The sequence below is a fragment of the Dermacentor silvarum genome, chromosome 2 (assembly GCF_013339745.2).
Source record: "Dermacentor silvarum isolate Dsil-2018 chromosome 2, BIME_Dsil_1.4, whole genome shotgun sequence".
NCBI lineage: Eukaryota > Metazoa > Arthropoda > Arachnida > Ixodida > Ixodidae > Dermacentor > Dermacentor silvarum.
Genome location: NC_051155.1, coordinates 37094167 through 37112546, shown reverse-complemented (window position 1 = coordinate 37112546; position 18380 = coordinate 37094167). Strand labels below are relative to the sequence as shown.

The window sequence follows — 18380 nt, the reverse complement described above, 5'->3', positions numbered from 1 at the left end:
CGCAGTGTCGGCTTTCATTCTACTATGTTATTCTACGGTTCCCTTTGGAGAAAAAAATGTTTTTCTCGTTCTTCAAGCAGCATGTACCTCTCGTGTGTTGTTGCGTATATAGTTTTCCATCAGTATGTCTCGTCAAACGCAGACGGAGAAACACATGTAACCTTCCTGCTTGCTGCTTCAAACAAATAAACACCATGTATCTGTCTCATCCGGCACTTTGCACTCAGATTTAGGGGAAGCATTGTTATAGATAAAAAAAGACTAAACTGCAGCGCAACATTCCATTCAAGTTTCCGCCTTCCTCGCGTAACAGAATGCGGAGTAATAGGTACGGGGTCATTTATTGCGGTAGGACCTCGAGCGCCGAAAACAGTTCTTGTTAGTCATTCTATATGCTCATCTTTGACCATATAAGCCGTACGTGGAAGTTGTTTCCCCTGTGAATACTTCAAAAAAAGAAAAAATAGAGAAGGAAAGAAAGAAAGCGGAGTGAACAGAATGCGGAGTAATTGGTACGGGGTTATTTGTTCCAGTCGGACCTCGAGCGCCGAAAACGGTTTTAGTTAGCCATTCTATATGCTAATCTTTGGCCATAAGCCCGTACATGGAATTTTTTCTTTTTCCAGTCGATACTTCAAAAAAAAAAAAGCCAGCGCGGTAGCCTAATTAGTGCCTATATCGTGGATAAAGCGTTGCGCTGCTAAACTCGAGCTCGCGGGTTCAATCCAGGTCGCGGAATTCGATGGGAACGAAATGGAAAAGACTCGTGTTACATTCGAACGGAAATGACTATTCGGCGTCGTACAGTATATCAATGACACTTGCACACACACACACACACACACACAAACACAGACACACATATATATTGCCATGTGTGTGTGTGTGTGTGTGTGTGTGTGTGTGTGTGTGTGTGTGTGTGTGTGTGTGTGCAAGTGTCATTGATATACTGTCATTGAATAGTCATTTCCGTTCAAATGTAACGCATTACAGCACTACTGAAATCTCAAAGGTTACTGACTGCATGCAAGTGAGGACTGTTATCCGAAATGATTTTGTTGCCGGAGAGTCGTGGCTGCTGCGCAGAGGCGCAGTTCCTGAGAGAATTAACGGACGGGTGTTAATAAGCCTGCTTACCAAGTTCCTAGCTCTCATTCAATATAAACGCCCCGTTTTTGGGCAGCCTGTAAATCTGCTAACTTGATTCCGACAAGGAAAACTTTTTTTGACAGTCTCACCATGTTTGCAACCCATTAAAACTGAGTGCCCCATGTGGTACGGACTTCTTCAACAAACGCAACAGATCTGCACATATCTCTGCGTGTATGTGAGACATGCCGTTCCTTTAACTGTTTCATTATGGTCGTTATGATAGTGCACCGGATAACTGAACGCGGTCGTTCAGTTATGTATATATATATATATATATATATATATATGCATACAGGGTGTTTCAGCGAACACTTTCAAAATTTATTTAAGGTTGCCTGTGGCAGATAGCCCAATTCCAGTTAATGAGCTGGTCTACTCGAAGACGCGGGCAATACTTGCACAAGAAATTGAAATGCATAATCGACTAATTAACAAAAATTCACTAATTAAGTTTTAAACTAATCACCTGATGACTCATATTGCAATTTACAAATTGTAGCCGTAGAGTGGGCAAGGCGGATCCACTTAGAATTAATTCGCAGGATGACACCAGTTTCGAGATATTAATTCCCGAAGTTTGCGGAGAAATGCATTGGCGTTCCAGTTAATTTTGCGCTTCAATGCAAAAAGCGACGTTTTGTTAAGAACTTAAGAATGCATTTCTCCGCAATGCATTTCTCCGCAAAGTTCGGGAATTAATATCTCGAAACTGGTGCCATCGCGAGAATTCGTTCCAAGTGGATCCGCCTTGCGAACTCCACGGCTACAACTTGTAAATTGCAATATGGGCCATCAGATAATTACTTAAAAACTGAATTAGTGAATTTCTGCTAATTATTCGATTATGCATTGCAATTTCTTGTGCAAGTAATGTCCGCCTCTTCGAGTAGACCAGCTCACGAACTAGAATTGTGCTATCAGCAACAGGCAATCTTTAGGAATTTTTGAAAGTGTTCGCTGAAACACCCTGTATATAAGATGGTTTTGCCTGCTATGAATATTATTGCTGCGAATGAGAGTTTTATTTCTAGTATTCACTAATAAGTGTGTTTGTTACTGCAAAAGCGTGCGCTTATTCCGGTAGGGAGTTCTCTCTTTTCAAGGATTTCAATTGGAATATTTGTTATTTTCCTGTATATATATATATATATATATATATATATATATATATATATATATATATATGTACCCTTAGATTTAATTACCTAGAAATACATTGGTCACTCTCCGTGCCACGCAGTTAATAAACCTGGTTTATTTCACTCTAATATTGTTTTCTTCGATCATTGTCCACCAACAAGAAGCCTGTGTAAAATGACAAGATATCAATAATAAAATGACCTTATCAGACATTGTTCTTTTAAGGTCATCAGGTTTCTCATTTTCTACTTCCGGAATGCCATTAAAGATTAAGTTTGATCTTCGGCTTCTATTTTCGAGATCATCAACCTGGAGTCGAAGGCTGCTAATGGTATTTTCAAGTGTCGCTATTTTATCCTCAACGCCTTCTATTCTGCCCTAGAGGTTTGCTAAAGCATCTAACTTCACATGGATGGCTTCCAGAGATTCATTTAAAGCTTTGTTGTCATTCTTTAAATCAGTCATGTCAGCAGCCACCCTGCGAATTTCAGTCAAGACTTCCTGATTGGTAGGGCCGGGGTTACTTTCTACATCCCCAGCAAGCATCAGTAAGTAACGCAAGGAGGCTATGAAATTACACACAGTTTCATAAACTTTGCCTGGGCACGGCAGCACCACAAGAAAGATTTCTTTACTTTTGTGACATTTGCGACAATGTTCTCTCACCTGGATCAGGAAGATGAAAGGGTTACTCGACATGTTCACTGCGGTGCCGCCATGACCAATGCCGTCGCCAGGCGCGTCGCGCAGTTTATAGGTATATGGTGTCGATAGCGTTGGGGTGGCCGGTATGCCTCTGAGGGGGGCATAGGCATGTCGGTCCAACTGTTCAAGAAAGGCGTCGCAGCCCAGCTCGACCAGTGGCGCTTTGCAGCACTCGGCACTCGGTAGAGCAGTCAGTGCTGATACGGTGCGGCTGGGTGTCCGGATGCCATCCGCAAAACAATCGCAGCAAAGCAGGAGACCGAGCGCCTGGATCAGGAAGATGAAAGGGTTACTCGATATGTTACCTGCGGTGCCGCCATGCCCAATCGTTTGACTTGTGTTTCATCACAAGTCAACACAATATTGACTTGTGTTTCACAGATGTTATTTGTGGTGCACTAGGTTCTGATGTCAGTGCCCATCTTCAATTTTTTGTTATCCTACCTATTCATAAACATGAGTTAAATAATTCAACACATCATTCTTGTTACAGAAAATATAATGAGGAAACATTGAGCCATTTTTACGAATGAGCCCATCAGTTCGACTGGTCTGAAGTATACAAGGAAATAAACCCCTGCCTTTCTAACACTACATGCCTGAAAAAAAAATTGCGATATACGAAATTGCTTTCCCACTGACTCGTAGTACAAAACACAAAAGGTCGAGAAAGCCCTGGATAAATGTGGAACTACACAAAGGAATTGTTCACAAAAACTAAGTTTTGCCAACGTTTTACAAAGTAGAGATTTAAACTTACCTAATACTTTTAAAATAACGAGAAATAAACTAAGTTGTGACTTGACGAAAACTAAGCAAGATGTCTTTTGAGAAACATCATCATCATCCTCAGCCTATATTCATGTCCACTGGAGGACGAAGGCATCTCCCTGTGATCTCCAATTACCCCTGTCTTGCGCTAGCTGATTTCCGCTTGCGCCTGCAAATTTCCCAACTTCATCACCCCAACAAGTTCTCGGCCGTCTTCCACTGCGCTTCCCTTCTCTTGGTATCCATTCTGTAACTCTAATGGTCCACCGGTTATCCATTCTACGCATTACACGGCATGCGCAGCTCCACTTTTTCCGCTTAATGCCAACTAGAACGTCGGCTATCCCTGTTTATTCTCTGATCCACACAGCTCTCTTCCTTTCTCTTAACGTGAGGCCTAACATTTTTCGTTCCCTCGCTCTTTGTGCGGACCTTAACTTGTTGTCGAGCTTCTTTGTTAACGTCCAAGTTTCTGCCCCATATGTTAGTGCGGGTAGAATGCAATGATTGCACATTTCTTTTCAACGACAGTGCTGAGCTCCCAGTGAGGATTTTGCAATACGTGCCGTATGCACTCCAACCCAATTTTATTTTTCTGTAAATTTCTTTCTCGTGATCAGGGTCCCCTGTGAGTAATTGACCTAGATAAACGTACTTCTTTACAGACTCTAGAGGCTGACTGGCGATATCGAATTCCGGTTTTCTTGCCAGGCTTTTAAACATTATCCTTGTCTTCTGCATGGTAATCTTCAACACCACTCTTACACTTTGTTGGTTAAGGTCCTCAACACTTAGCTGTGATTCATCCGCATTGTTGCTAAACAGGACAATGTTATCTTCAAACCGAAGATTGTTGAGATATTCGCAGTTGATCCTCACTCCCAAGCATTCCCAGTCTAAGAGCTTGAATACTTCTTCTAAGCATGCAGTGAATAGCGTTGGAGAGATTGTGTCTCCTTGCCTGACCCATTTCTTGATATGTAACTTTGCAGATTTCTTGTGGAGAACCAAGGTAGCTGTGGAATCCTTGTAGGTATTTGCTAAGATATTCACGTATGCCTCCTGTACTCCTTGATTACGCAATGCCTCAATGAATGCTGGTATCTCTACTGAATCAAATGCCTTTTCATAATCTATGAAAGCCACATAGAGAGGTTGATTGTACTCCGCAGATTTCTCGATTACCTGATTGATGACATGGATATGATGATATGATCCATCGTAGAATATCCCTTCCTGAAGCCAGCCTGTCCTCTTGGTTGGCTGAAGTCAAGTGTTGCCCTGATTCTATTGGAAATTATCTGGGTGAATATTTTATACAATACTGAAAGCAAGCTAAATGGTCTGTGATTCTACAATTCTTTAACGCATCCCTTCTTATGGATGAGTGTAATGTTGGCATTCTTCCAGCTTTCTGGTACACCTGATGTCGTGAGGCATTGCGTATAAAGGGCCGAAAGCTTTTCAAGCATGATATCTCCGCCATCTTGGAATAAATCGACTGTTATTGCATCTTCTCCAGCAGCTTTTCCCCGGGTCATGTCTTTCAAGGCCCTTCTAACTTAATCGCTACTTATAGAAGGAACCTCTGTATCCTGTTCATCAATACTTCGAATGAAAATAGCTTGGCGGCTTTGGGCACTGTACAGGTCAATATAGAATTCGTCCGCTGCTTTTACTATGTCATCGAAATTGCTGATGATATTACCGTGCCTACCTTGCTTTGCCTTGTCCTATGCCAACTTTTCTTCTCACTGATTTCATGCTGCGTCCATATTGTATGCATCCTCAATATGTTCCAGGTTATAATTTCGAATATCCCTTACTTTCTTGTTGTTGATTAGTTTCGACAGTTCAGTGAATTTTATCTGATCTCTCTAGTTTGACACTTTGATGTTTTGCCGTTTCTTTATTAGGTCCTTTGTTAGTTGGGAGAGCTTACCTACTGGTTGCTTTGGTGCCTTACCTCCCACTTCAATTGCTGCTTCTGAGATCAGCCAGCTAGTTACGGTTTCATTCATTACCTCTATGTTGTATTCATCTTCCTGTTCTAAAGCTGCATATTTGTTTGCCAGCACCAGCCTGAATTCGTCTGCTTTTACCCTTACTGTGTCTTGGTTGGCCTGTTTCTTCTTGACTAAATTTATGCTTTCTCTCGTCAAATTGAGCGAAATCCTAGACCTCACTAACCTATGGTCACTGCACTTTGTCCTACCTAACACTTCTACATCCTGCACTATGCTGGGATTGGCAGAGAGTATGAAATTCATTTCATTCCTTGTCTCTCCATTAGGGCTTTTCCAGGTCGTCTTCCTGTTTGAGCGCTTCCTGGAGAAGGTATTCATTATTCGGATCCACGAATTCTACCAACATCTCTCTTCTAGTGTTCTTAGAACAGATACCGTAGTTGCCTATTGCTTGCTGACCAGCCTGCTTCTTCCCCACTTTTAGATTCAAGTCGCACATTATTACAGTATACTGAGTCTGCACCTTCCTCATTGCTAATTCAAGATATTCATAACGCTGTTCGATGTCTTCGTCATCGCTACTGGAGGTTGGGGCGTAGGCATGTACTATCTTCATTCTATACCTCCTATTATGCTTTATTATGACGACTGCTACCCTCTCATTATTGCTGTAGAATTCATCAATGTTATCCGCTATGTCCTTATGGACAAGAAATCCTAGCCGTAATTCTCTCTTATCCGGAAGGCCTCTGTAGCAGAGGACGTGGCCGTTGGTCAGTATAGTGTATAAGCCTCACCAGTTCTTCTAACCTAACTAAGGCCAATAATATCCCAGGCAATACCTGTTACTTCTTCAAATAGCCCGGCTGAACTAGCGTCACTCGATAGGGTGCGAGCGTTAAACGTTGCCTGGTTCAGTTTCCAGTGGCGGCCTGTCCGGACCCAGATATTCTAAGCACCCTCTGCCGCGTGGCAGGTCTGAACGCCGCCTTTGTCAGGTGCTCCACAGTCGCTAGGGACTGAGGGCCATGGGTAAATTGTAGGTGTCATGAGGGAGTTAGTGGCCGAAAACTGCATCAGGGAGGCCAACTCCTGTTCTGGTGAGCGACTGACTTTGTTGAAGCTTAGTGGGCCTTCCTAATTTGGTTGCACCTTGACTAGTATAGCCCAACTAGCTCCGGCGATATATTTTTTTCTTTCTTTTTTGCCGATTCAGGCACCACTCCATGACTAAAAATGTAGGGGACTGGAAAAAAAGTCGAACAGAACACTACACGTCTATGCAAACACTAAAATCCTCCAACTGCAGAACGACCCAAAGTTATTGAGAATTGAAATGTCATATGTTCGTACTCTACATTCGTTATTAACGCACGTAATAGTGCCACTGAGAGCCTCGTTGACTTCACGGATGTACTATCAGACTCGCTTTCATTTTGCAGTCAAAACTCTTGTGGCCGACTCATGCAATAACGAAACAAATACAAAAAACTTTCGTAAATTACGCATTCAAGACTACAAGAAGATTCGCGCTTATTTTTAAGTGCTTCTACGCACTGAATAAAACTGAAATGCTGCCGTCGTCTAAATACACGTGCGAGACACGCACTGCCTTAGACATGCACATACCCTTGCATAATACGTAGAAGACAAAAAAATCTGTAGAGGATACCAGTACTAAAAGCGATCCGCGCAGCCCGTTATTAAGGCGCGCTACTCTCTACATGAGTGCGGGAACAAACATCCGGCGATTTTGGCACAATATGTACAGGTGTTCCACAGGGCTCCATTTTAGGGCCCTTACTTTTCCTAGTTTATAATAATGATATTATCAATTTTACCTGTTATAGTTCTGCGTGCAGATGACGCTAACATATTCTTCTCCGGTAATGACTTCTTCAACACTATAGCAAATGCAAAGAAATATTTATCTGAACTATCATCATGGGTAAATGCCAATGAGCTTCGGCTAAATGTGAAAAAAATTATAGTGTTTAAACGTAAAAATGAAATTCTAACCTTCGAGCCTGTCCTCAGTTTCAGAGGGGAAAACATTGAACGTGTGAGGTCTACGCTTTTTCTTGATGTGGTCTTCAGTGAGTAGTTAATCTGGACTGAGCATATTAATTACATGCGTTCCAAAATATCAAGCTCAGTCGGACTAATGCATAAATTAAGGATTCTTCTACCAACCAGACTGAAAAAACTACTATATTTTACCCTTATCCAGTAACTTCTTCATTCCTGATTATTTGTATGGGGTAGAACAACATCCACAAACCCGAACTCCTTATTTATCTTACAAAAAAAGAAATGAGAGCAATCGTTAATATTTCCTACACTTCGAGTACATGAGAATACTGGCAACCACTGAGGCTTCTTAACATATATAAGTTAATAATACTTCGACAAGCAATAGAGGCTCATTGCTTGATCCACAGCAAACCTAACCTTGTCCAGTTGCACGGCCTGATGCTGTTTATGAACTGTTCGCAGAACTCCTGGGGTTAGAACTAACTATGGGCTTCAGACTTTTGAACTTACCATTATAATTTCTTGAATGACAACAAAGATATCGAAACGCGAATACACAAGTTCCCAAGTAAAATAGTTTAAAAAAAGAGTTATGGATTTATTATTTAGGTCATAACACACAACTTTGACCTACTGTAGTCTTAACGTGGCCGATTACTTGCAACATTGATTTACTCATTGATTTTTGTGGGTTCTCTTTCTTGTTTCTTTTCACAGCTGTAATTTCAAAAATTGTTATCTCGAAACATTATTATACTGTACAGAATTGTGGATGTTCGTTTTTGTGCGATTTTAATGTTATCTTAGAAAGTTTGTTGTCATCTCAAATGCACTATTTGTCACCACCAGGAGGGTAGGCCTCGTGAGGCACACAGAGCCTTTAGCCCCATCCAGATGTGGCGATGTATGTTTGGATGCTGTATATAAAATGGAAAAAAGAGAATAAACTTGAAACTTGAGCCCGGCACGACCTCGTATTCCAGTGCGCCAATATGTCGGGTGATCTTGTAGAGAGAGAGAATTTATTTGAAAGGCAGAGAGGTCGACCTGAGGGAGCATGCTCGGGCCTGCTACTCTGCACAGAGGGAAAAAAAGGAAAGGGGACAAAAAAGAGTGATGGAAGATGATGACGAGAACAGGAAGAAGGGCTGCATATTTACACTGACACAGGCGCTACCTTAAAAGCGTTGTGTCTAATACGGTGGTCTTCAAGTAGTCCAGGGCAACCCTTGTTGCTGTTGATGCTTCTGTACAGTCACACATGGCGGACAAAATAGTACTTTCGGACAATACATTCCTATGCCTGTTAGGGTCGAAGCCAATATCTTCCGCTGTGACGCGTAGAGTGGGTAGTCGCAAAACAGATGTTCGAGAGTCTCCGACACTTGGCAGCGCTTGCAGTTCAGGCTGTCCATACGGCCAATCAGATGTGCATAGCGTCGACTGAAGGCGACGCCCAGGCGAATCTGGTGAAGCATACTGGCTTGGCATCGCTTGACTTTATCTGGGAGGAGTCCTCGCACAGTCTACCTCCTGTAGGCGCTTGCACCGATGGTCTGGTTGAGCCCAGTACTGTGCTGCGCAATCTCGCATGCGAGTGGTCAACAAAGAGTGTACATCGCTCCGCGAGTAAGGAACCTTTACTTCGACGGCTGTAGGAATAGCGGTTCTTGCTTCCGCATCAGCTAGCTCGTTGCCGGCGAAGCCGCAGTGACCAGGTACCCCTTAGAAGGTAATTGAGTGACACTTCCTCTGTGCAAGATCAAATATTTGTATGATGTCTAACGCTGGCATGTAGTACTGACCTCTCCTAGAGAGAGAATCGATAGATTGCAGCGCTGATCTTGCGTCAGAAAGAATATTCCATGTACGTGATGTCCGGTAGGAGACAAAACGAACAGCTTCCCGTATTGCGACAAGCTCTCCAGCTGTTCAAGACGATTAGTGGTCCAATTTGTATTGGCGGGATGTGTCCAGCTGAGGGATCACAAAGGCCACGGTGGAGGCGCATGAGGTAACCGATCCGTCAGTGTATATGTGCACAGAGCTGTCTGAAATACCATCTTGTCTGAAATACCATCTTGTATGTTTCAATATAACACAAGTAATCAGAAGCGTTATACGCAGGTGACCTTTTAAATGGGTGAGTCATATGCGTGGATAACGTTTAGGTGTGGGATTTAATAACAAGCAGCTTCAAATCTTAGTGAAACGGCTGCGATTGTGCCAGGTGGAATAAATGTGGGCTTCCGATGACTATTTTCGTCCTCGTGCGTCATTAAATGTTGATCCTACCAGTGGTTATTTTGCGTCAGAAGAAATATGCGTCAGAAGTTATAAAGCCAATGAACAATACAGTATGTATCAAGTAGAGTATCATATCGCAGCATGCATATATTCTTATAAATACTGCTGTGCCACTCAACCACAAAATCATTTCCGCAGTTTTATATATTGTCTGTAGGGTCCTAGTGAAAAGAAACATGATCTGTACAACATATTCTCGAGACTCTCTAGGAATTGTATTGCTCTTTTTAGGCGGATGTTATAAAGCTTCTGGTGGCACAAAGGTTGAAAGCTACGCAAGTCAGGTAATACAGCTGTGACCTTTTGATTGTTTTCTGCGAAACACCTTTAGTTCTCGATACAATTTCGATCGTGCTGTCACGCTTTCCTCCGCGCTTTGTGAATATTGTGGCTTCTATCTAATATTGTGCTAATGTCTAGCGACGGTTGTTTTTACATATAAATGCAGAAAATACTGTGCAGTTTAAACTGTACACTATATACGGGCACGTAATTGACAGTGAATCCACGCATTTTGCATGCAAAGTAAAATATCGAACATAGTTGTGAGAAAAATACCCATTGGACATATAAATCGTAATGTCATCCACAGGACATGAAATATGATTTGTATGAAAGGCATCATTTGACAACACAGTAAGCTGCAAGGTGGTTCATTGAAATGAGGCATTGACGCAGTAATTATACCCTCGTTAGTGAAACACAGCGACCGCTTTTCGAGCTAAGTAATGGAGGCCTAAAGCAAGTCTTAGGGTTAAATGCAGTACATTTGCTGTCTGCCAAGATAATGGCGAAGTATTTCGTGTTTAAGACGGAATAATTCGCCTTGCGTATGATGGTGGTTCGATCTGCGTCGGCACGTAGGGGTTTGCAAACATTCGAAACTTTCGAATAACCAAAGGACTGCTGTCCTATTTGATTCGGTGATCGAGTTGAAGTCGTTATTCTATTTGTACCTCGAAATCAAATTCTCAGTCTTTTTATAGCGATTAGCATTCTTACCGTATTCACCTAGTTTTCCTGGTCTGTCTGTATGTCTATGTCTCTAACCGTTTGCCCGCCAACTTGGAAAGTGCATCGGGCGGCTTTATTGAGGCCATCGGGTTAACGAGGTCACTGGATATGCGACAATCGGTATGCGCAGCTCATCAATAAGCGTCTTAGATTCCAACCTGGGTAACTATGTGCCACTTAGTATGTGCTGCTTTTATTATTATTATTATTATTATTATTATTATTATTATTGTATATCGCTGCTTTTAATATTATATTAGTAGTGCCTCCATTCTACCCTTTGCCTCCCTCCACCCACCAGCGAAGCTGTTGCCGACGCTAAACAAACACCACCGCCACAAGCGAAGTTATACAACGACAAACTGCTGATGTAATACTTTAATTTGGACAGTGTACACATAATGTACACTACAGTCGCAGCACACGCTGTGCGACAGATGCAATGGCCGGCACACCCGTGCACCACAGACAGATACAGTGTGTGCACACGTACGTCACGCGCTCACGCACGTGTGCGGAAATTAAACATACATGCTCGTTCTTCTAGACCCTCGGCCAAGCGCAACTGGCCCAATGAAGCAACTGTACTTTTCAAAGTGAATTGGGTCAGACATTTCGTGAAGTACGACTTACACACAAGCTGCAAACATGCTAGCTTTGCGTGTGTGTTAGCGTGTATTGTCTCGTAGCTGCGGCGTTGAAGAAAACAGGGCTAAAACTGTGAACGAGGGAGCTGATTCTTTATTGGGCGATCCTTTGCCCAGCAAAGAAACACTCACTCTACAACAAGAGCGGCGAGCACAATCGTCGGTCATCGATAAAACTGATCGGCGGCGAAACGCGTTGGTTTGAGTCATCGAAGGTTCCGGAGTTATCCCTGGTGCCCGCGTGTCTTCCAGAAAGTATTACACAATTCGCGTCGCGCATACAACCAGAATACATAAGCGTCGGTGACTACAGTCGGCGGATAGAAGCATCGATAACGTTCGAGAAACTTCCGATACATGCGGGCGCATCCTGCGTCGAGCGATAACGTTTAAAATTAGTTAAAGAAAAACAAGTACATGTGTCAGTATTCTCACGTTGTAGTGACGGTGAAAAACGACGCAGTTTGAAAGTGTGATTTACAAATTTAACTCTTTATTGGGCGAAATTGTGCCCAACAAAGAAGTAACACTCAATCCCAACGATAGCAGTGAGCAAAGTCGACGATCGTCGACACTCTGATCTGCGGGACAAACGCGTCAGATATTATAGATGACTCATTGAAGGTTCCAGCATAGAGAAAGGAATTCAGCAAGAGGGGACACTCCCATGGAGCCCAGCGGCCTAATTGACTGCAGCGCGCCAAGCGGTCGGCAGAAATCACTTCCGGTTTCGGTTTTGGGCGCGCACATTTTGAACGCAAGCTAGCACGCCCGCTGCGCCCCCCGCCCTTTATTTTTTGCCCTTCGTGCGGAATCGGTTTATTATTTGGTGAAAATGGTTGCGAACAATCTTGTCAAGTTTCATCGAATCTGTGTGACGTGCAATTTTACGAAGTAGACAAGACCTTTTTTGTGAAATGTGGAAATATTTATTTTGCTCTATATAAAAGCTCGTTCCGCGCTTTGTGCGTTCATCCAACGTTGTGACCACAGGTAATCAGTAGTGCCTGTATGAAGCTCCACTGGACGGCACCAGCTGAAAAAAAAAATTACAAGCATGTTACATTTACAAGCACGTAACAGCATGTGTCGATCATTTTGGAATTTCGACATAAGAATACTGCGTGTAGAGGCGAAACGTGTGAAAGCGGTCAATGGGCGGCATTAAAAACAATTCACTTTTACATACATGGCGTAGAAAATACCCGACTCATCCCTAACAATACCATAAAATATGAAAACATATGATCTCCAAGCGTTCCCCCATTTCAGGGCATTATTTCCTGCACTTTGACAGCACAAATACACTGGCGACTTCGCGTTTCCAAAACTTGTCCTCGAGCGACGCGACCGTACGCTACATACAGAGAGACGGACGCAACAGGCACTGAAGACAAATGCGTGGGTGCAAAGCCTGTTTTCAGTCCTTTAGAAGACAGAATTTTCGAATTACAAGTTTCTGATATGTTCCTCGGCGTTATATTTCGCGCGTTCTGCCGGCGCCAGCCAGACACTCCCATGTTAGCACTCTTGGCAATCGCCCATCGTGTTTTCAAGAGACGTGAGTACAGAAAGAAGGTATATGTTGTTGCGGGGCCACAAAAAACGTCACCAACTTGTCCCTCTAAGATTCATTACACGCCAAACTTTATCACCACGGCAGAGCTGCTTATCGCTAACTGCGTCACAGTGCGCTGTGCGGCCAGCGTGCCTAAAAAGTACCCCAGAAAGTAACGAAATTACTTTTCAGTAATGTCTGGCGTCAGTGAAAGCGGCACAAACTTCTCCTAGCAAGACGCACTAGACTACGCACCACGGCCGAGTTAGTTCTCACTAACTGCGACACGGCGCGCTGTGCTGCCAGTGTGCCTCAAAAACCGAAATAAGTTACCATATTCCCCTAGGAAGCGTCTGAAACATGTCCCAGCACGATTAATTAACTCAAGTTAACTGCGCCAGGACGGCCGAGCTGTTTTTCGCTAACTGCTTATGTCTCGGTCCCGTGCCGTAAGCCTAATTGCGTCGTACACTGTGAAACAAGATTGCTCATCTTGCCTTAGTCCAATAGTGCAGTGGTGTCTTGTCCCAGTGCAGAAGGAACGCAAGAATACGCCGAGAGCCCAATAAACCAGGTTACATTTAAAAAAGAAAAAAAGAAGGAGACCGACGGGTCGCCGCGCGCGAGCGCTCAAACGCGCGCGCAGCCATTATCGCTGGCTTCGGGGGAGTGTCTGGTGGATGACGCATGTATCTGGCGCGTCATTGACCTGTCGCTAGGTAAGGCAAGGAAAATAAGTCGCAAAGCTTAAGTTCATTTATACGCAAAACGTTTCAGTTTTAGCGGCAGAGAGTTTTAAAAATAAATCAATGTCTGTTAGCTTGATTTCACTTTCTTTTTTTGTTTCGATGCTCGCGGCCGCTAACGTTCGGCATCAAAAGTAGAGCGTGACGTATGGTGACGTGTTTCATGTTGCCAGTTTTTGCCGAGTGTCCCCTCTTCACTCTAAGAACAGTTGCACCCTTTGGGGTGCATTTTTGCCACACAACAATAATCGTCATCTGTCTTGCTTGCGTTTCCTATCTTGAAAACTCTGCACTTGCTACTTTCATGTCGAGAACGCTGTGTCACGCTGATAACGCTCTTGTCGTTCGTGACCGAGAAGTGCCGGGCGCACAGAGTTAAAGAAAGGAAAGCCACGCAAGTCAGATGACGATGATTATTCTGTGGCAAAAATACGCCCCAAAGGGTGCAACTGTTTTTAGAGTGTTGTTGAATTTCTTTCTCTATGGTTCCAGAGTCATGCCTGGGCTGCGATTTTGTAGCAATGCCTTATGACTTATTCTATACTAGTGTTAGCCACTGCTCACGGCCGGCTGATCCCGTTGATAACGCGAGCGGACCGTCACTCTGATCACTGATAAAGCGCGATAAGCGCGAAAAGGCATTATTACAGGAAAGGCATCGCTACAAAATACCGGCCCTGGTGCGCGCGTGCCTTCCAGAACATACTAGACAGCTCGTGTCGAGCATACGATCAGATTACACGAGTCCATCCAAATGGTCGCGAAGCTTCGGGCAAAAAGTGGTTCAGAACGAATTGTCACTGACATCAGTAAGGGTGGTAATGGGAGCAGCGATTCAAGCACGACTATGTTGGAGGGATCAAACATTGCGAAAGAAAAAAGTGTTCTTTAATTAAAGCTATACACAGTTAGATTCGTTCAACGAAATTAAAATCCTTTCTTTCTGCGCTTTTGCGTGCCAAAACCAGTTCTGATTATGAGGCACGCCCTAGTGGAGGGCTCCGGATTAATTTTGGCCACCTGGGGTTCTTTAACGTGCACTACAACGCAAGCGATCCAACTCAAGAGATCAGATAGAATTCGCTGAACTGTCAAAACTATTCAACAAGAAAAAAGTAAGGGATATTCGAAATTATAACGTGGGAAAGATTGAGGAAGCCGTAAAATATGGACGCAGCATTAAATCAGTAAGAAGAAAGCTTGGCATAGGACAAGGCAAGATGTATGCACTGAAAGATAAGCATGGGAATATCATCAGCAATTTCGATGACATAGTAAAAGCAGCGGAAGAATTCTATACTGACCTGTACAGTGCCCAAAACAGCCAAGCTACTTTCATTCAAAATAGTGATGAACCGGATACAGAGGCTCCTTCTATAACTAGCGCTGAAGTTAGAAGGGCCTTGAAAGACATGACCCGTGGGAAAGCTGCTGGTGAAGATGGAATAACAGTAGATTTAATCAAAGATGGAGGAGATATCATGCTTGAAATGCTTGCGGCCCTTTATACGCAATGCCTCACAACTTCATGTGTACCAGAGAGCTGGAAGAACGCCAACATTATACTAATCCATAAGAAGGGAGACGTTAAAGACCTGAAGAATTATAGACCCATTAGCTTGCTTTCAGTATTGTATAAAATATTCACCAAGATAATTTCCAATAGAATCAGGGCAACACTTGACTTCATCCAACCAAGAGAACAGGCTGGCTTCAGGAAGGGATATTCAACGATGGATCATATCCATGTCATAAATCAGGTAATCGAGAAATCTGCGGAGTACAATCAACCTCTCTACATGGCTTTCATAGATTATGAAAAGGCATTTGATTCAGTAGAGATACCAGCAGTCATAGAGGCATTGCGGAATCAAAGAGTACAGGAGGCATACGTGAATATCTTAGCAAACATCTACAAGGATTTCACAGCTAGTTTGGTTCTCCACAAGAAAAGTAGAAAGTTACCTATCAAGAAAGGGGTCAGGCAAGGAGACACAATCTCTCCAATGCTATTCACTCCATGCTTAGAAGAAGTATTCAAGCTCCTAGACTGGGAAGGCTTAGGAGTGAGGATCAACGGCGAATATCTCAGCAACCTTCGGTTTGCAGATGACATTGTCCTCTTCAGCAACAATGGAGACGAATTACAACAAATTATTGAAGACCTTAATCGAGAAAGTGTAAGAATTGGGTTGAAGATGAGTATGCAGAAGACAAAGATAATGTTCAATAGCCTGGCAAGGGAACAAGAATTCATGATCGCCAGTCAGCCTCTAGAGTCTGTAAAGGAGTACATTTATCTAGGTCAATTACTCACAGGGGACCCTGATCACGAGAAAGAAATTTACAGAAGAATAAAATTGGGTTGGCAGTGCATACGGCAGGCATTACCAAATCCTGACTGGAGCTTACCACTATCGTTGAAAAGAAAAGTGCACAATCATTGCATTCTAGCGGTGCTAACATATGGGGCAGAAACTTGGAGGTTAACAAAGAAGCTCGAGAACAAGTTAAGGACCGCACAAAGAGCGATGGAACGAAAAATCTTAGGACTAACGCTAAGAGAAAGGAAGAGAGCGGTGTGGATCAGAGAACAAACGGGGATAGCCGATATTCTAGTTGACATTAAGCGGAAGAAATGGAGCTGGGCAGGCCATGTAATGCGTAGGATGGATAACCGATGGACCATTAGGGTTACAGAATGGATACCAAGAGAAGGGAAGCGCAGTCGAGGTCGGCAGAGAACCAGATGGGATGATGAAGTTAGGAATTTTGCAGGTGCAAGTTGGAATACGCTAGCGCAAGACAGGGGTAATTGGAGATCGCAAGGAGAGGCCTTCGTCCTGCAGTGGACAGACAGACAGACAGACAGACAGACAGACAGACAGACAGACAGACAGACAGACAGACAGACAGACAGACAGACAGACAGACAGACAGACAGACAGACAGACAGACAGACAGACAGACAGACAGACAGACAGACGGACGGACGGACGGACGGACGGACGGACGGACGGACGGACGGACGGACGGACGGACGGACGGACGGACGGACGGACAGACAGACAGACAGACAGACAGACAGACAGACAGACAGACAGACAGACAGACAGACAGACAGACAGACAGACAGACAGACAGAACTGTAGTGAAGGTCCTGAGAAGCTCCGTTGCCCCCTCATAGGGAGGCGACGAAGTGGCGAGCCGCACCCACGTCCGGACGGGGAGACCGAGCTCCAGCGCCGCATTGTGGGCTCTCTGGACCGACCAAAATTGGCGTGACTGGTCGGAGCTCCGACGAGCAGAGCTCCATTCCTCTGCAGTGCATCTATGCGGGCCCCTCTGTAACGAGGAGCATCCCCAGAGCATGTTGTCTAAAGTACTACGCTGTCAGCAGCTAGGGCAGTCTGAACTAAAGCAGTCGCCGGCAAAAGATATCGCCGGGAGCTAGTGGGGCTAGAAGAGGCCTACTGAGACAGTGTAAAAAGATGAAAGATAACCGCAAACTGCAGAAACGGATCACTCACATAACAAAGCAAGCAGAAGAATACGGAGATAAACTCAGCAGTCAGAACTGGCATAAGCTGTGCAACCAGCTTCAAGGCACGCTCAGCACAAAGAAGACCTGGCATATACTGCGTGCCCTTCTAGCTACCACCAAAACCAAGACCTAACAAAGACATGACCTCAAGAAAATCATTCACTACCATCCAGGCATTGAGCAACTAATTATGGAAGAAATCTAGCATAAACTTGTCGGAGATCGGAGACCCCCAAGGTCTCGGATCCCCAACCGTACAAAGGGGAACCAAACGTGCCGCTCGACAGCCCTTTTACGCTTCCTGAACCCCACGCCCCTCTTGCCAAATTGACCCATAACACGTCGCCAGGAAATGACAAGGTGACCAACAGGATCCTACGAAACCTCCCAGACAAGGCTCTAAATGGACTCCCCGACTGCATGAATAACTGCTGGAGAGAAGGTGAGCTCCCGGCAGAATGGAAGCACGCAGAAGTCATTATGATTCAAAAACCCAACAAGCCACTACAAATCAGCAACCTACGGCCCATCTCCCTGCCTTCCTGCGCTGGAAAGCTTCTCGAACACATGGTTCACGATCACCTCACCACATACCTCGAAGACTCAGGACTCATTCCTGAAACATTATTATTCCCTATATAAGAAAAGTACCGCCATCCTTTGATCAAAGCCGCTTCTCTCTTGTATCTCCGATTGGACGATGATAGCGCGCGCTTTTCACTTCTTTATATATTTTTTTCCGTCTCAGAGCCATGTTGAAAGGCCTCTGCTCAGCCGCAGTCGCCGCCGGCGGCG

At 44.1% G+C, this 18380-nt stretch overlaps 1 protein-coding gene across 1 annotated transcript in view; it reads right to left on the bottom strand.

Moving 5' to 3' along the window:
* LOC125943397 (membrane metallo-endopeptidase-like 1) overlaps positions 1-18380 on the bottom strand; it is a 410743-nt gene that overhangs the window by 113918 nt on the left and 278445 nt on the right. The gene's annotated exons all lie outside the window — the stretch shown is intronic.